Raw genomic sequence first — 2,500 nt, 5'->3', positions numbered from 1 at the left:
GCCGCGCGGGGCCGGAGGGCGAGGTCCGCGCCTCCCCCGGGCCCGGCTCCCCGCCGCACGCTCGCTCCGCTCACGCAACTCGCGCAGCCCTCCGCCGCCTGGGGGCTTGCCTCTCCTCCTCCCGGCCGCTGCCTCCGCTCTCGCTCCGGGCACGGCACGGCGCGGCGCCCTGCCCTCCCCTTCGCGCCCTTCTCGCCGCCCGGCGGCGCGCACGCCCGCGCCGCCCCCCACCGCCACCCCGCCGCGCCGCACCCGCGCGCCGTCGCTGCCGGCCTCAACGCAACGCCGCGGCTGACGCCAGCCGGCGGGTGGAAGTGGCTCGGCACACGCGACGGACGCGGGCGCGCCGCGGGGAGGGCAGGGGGGGCGGCCCGGCGGCGCGCCGCACCGGCGGCGGTCGGGGCGCAGGGAAGCGCAAGGCAGCCGGCCGTCCCCACCCCGGAGGGGAACGGGGGACCAGCGCACCACCGGGAGAGTGGCGGAGGAGAAGCCCAGACGGCGGCCAGACTGGCGGTGGTGGCGGGCGGCGGCGACGAGGCGCGCCGGGCCACCGCAACCCACCCGACCTGGGGGGGGGGCCCCAGCGGGACGAACTCCGCGAAGCGGGCGCTCCGGGAGCGGGGGGTTTCCCCGAGTCTGCACTTAGGGGGACGAAGGCCCGGCCGCGCGGGGAAGAGGAGGCACCCTCTCCCCGGGGCACGGGCCTGCGAGGCGCCCCAGCCGCGCCACCCCGCACGGCGCGCGCCGCGCAGCGGTGGCCACCGCGCTCGGAGGGCGAGGAGGGCGGGCACAGGCGCGGCAAGGCACGCCGGCCGCGGCCGCTGCGGGCGGCCCGGCGCCGGAGCCCGGCGGGCAGGAAGACCGGGGCCGCCGGTGCACGCACCGGGGTCCCGGCTCCGCCGCCGACTCTCCGCCGCCGAGGCCGCCGCGCACCGCCGCCGCCGGCGCCGCCGCGCCTCCCCCGCCCCCCCACGCGCCCCCCCCGAGGGGCGGCACCGCTGCGCCAACGCGACAGCGGGGGTGACGATTGACCGCCAAGCGACGCTCAGACAGGCGTAGCCCCGGGAGGAACCCGGGGCCGCAAGTGCGTTCGAAGTGTCGATGATCAATGTGTCCTGCAATTCACATTAATTCTCGCAGCTAGCTGCGTTCTTCATCGACGCACGAGCCGAGTGATCCACCGCTAAGAGTTGTCTCGGTTTCGGTCCCCGCCGCGCGCGCGGGGGGACCGGGCAGCCTTCGGCAGCCCCTGAGGGCCCCCCCTCCGCTCCGCCTCCCTCCTCACGCCGACGCCGGCTGCTGAGCGAGGGACGGCCGAGAGCCAGAGAGAGGGGCTCGCCCCGCTGACCGTACGAGCACAGAGTGGGGGGGGAAAAAGGGAAAAGGAAAACCCGAACGAGAAGGGCGGGGAGCCCTCGCTCCCGACCTGGGACAACCCTTTGCTCGCTTCGAGTCCGGCCCAGGCGCCCAGGCTCGGCCCGGCCCGGCGGGGAGCAGCGCGCCGGCCGCGCCGCCTGCCTCGGGGACGCTGGGGGAGGGGGCGGCTCCCCGCGGACCCCCAGCGTCGGAGCCCGGCCGCCACCGGCAGCGGCACCGGCCGCTGCCCGCGCGCCCGCGGCCCACCGGCCCCGCGCTCCCCAGCTCCTCGCTCGCCTCGCCGGCCTCCGGCTCCGCCGTGGCCCCGAGGCGGCGCCCACGCCCGCGCGCGCGCACACACAGCCTCCCGGACGACACCACGCGCTCTCCCGTCCCTTCCGCGGACAGACGCCCGGCGGCGGGCGGGCGGGCAAGGCGGGACGGACGGGGACGGCGCCCGCTCTCCCCGTCTCCACGCGGAGAACGGGGGGGGCCGCCCCCGCCGCCCGCCTGCCGCCCGCCCGCCGCCCGGCGAAGCCGGGTTGGGCAGAGCGAGGCAGGCGCGCCGGATGGCGGAGTGCCGGCGGGTAGGGCGCCGCCGCCAGCGGCCACGGCGGCAGACCGAGAGCCCCGGCCAGGGAGGAGAGCGGATCGCGCCGAGGCGCGGCGTCCGCACCACCCGCGGTGGGTGGGGGCTCACCGTCCCGGCGAGAGCACGCGCTCGCGCCAGGGTCACGCGTTCGAGGCAGGCCGGCGCCAGCCGACCGCGCGGCGTCCCTCCGCCGAGACCAGACCGCGGAGAGAGGGGGCAGGGTACCCCTCTCCGTCCCGGCTGCCCGCAGGGCGAGCGCGGGGCGCGCCGGCTGGCATGGGGGGGCACGGCGCCCGCGCGCGCCGGCCCCCCGGCCCTCCGGCAGCACACCCGGCTGCCCCCCGGGTCGCATCGGGCCGCCCGAGTCTTTAAACCCCCGCCCGGCTCTCCCGCCGAGAACCCTCGGGCCCGGAGCCCGGGGCCCATGGCCATCCCTACCCGGGGCGGCTACCGGCGGCCGCGGTGGCCGGAGGCCCTCCGCTCCTCCCGCCACCCCGCCCCCCCCCTCGCCCGGCCCGCTCGCAGCACGGTCCCCGCGGCACGGCGCGGGGC

General features: G+C 80.2%; 1 non-coding gene across 1 annotated transcript; it reads right to left on the bottom strand.

Moving 5' to 3' along the window:
- Positions 1 to 1,039: 1,039 nt before the first annotated feature.
- On the bottom strand, positions 1,040 to 1,192 carry LOC136995724 (5.8S ribosomal RNA). The gene has a single exon (XR_010887268.1). It is a non-coding gene; the product is annotated as a 5.8S ribosomal RNA (ribosomal RNA).
- Between the last annotated feature and the right edge of the window lie 1,308 nt (positions 1,193 to 2,500).

The sequence above is a fragment of the Apteryx mantelli genome, unplaced genomic scaffold (genome assembly GCF_036417845.1).
Source record: "Apteryx mantelli isolate bAptMan1 unplaced genomic scaffold, bAptMan1.hap1 HAP1_SCAFFOLD_144, whole genome shotgun sequence".
Taxonomy (NCBI): domain Eukaryota; kingdom Metazoa; phylum Chordata; class Aves; order Apterygiformes; family Apterygidae; genus Apteryx; species Apteryx mantelli.
Note: the sequence above shows the minus strand (reverse complement) of the source record. Positions and strands in the feature narration are given on the sequence as shown.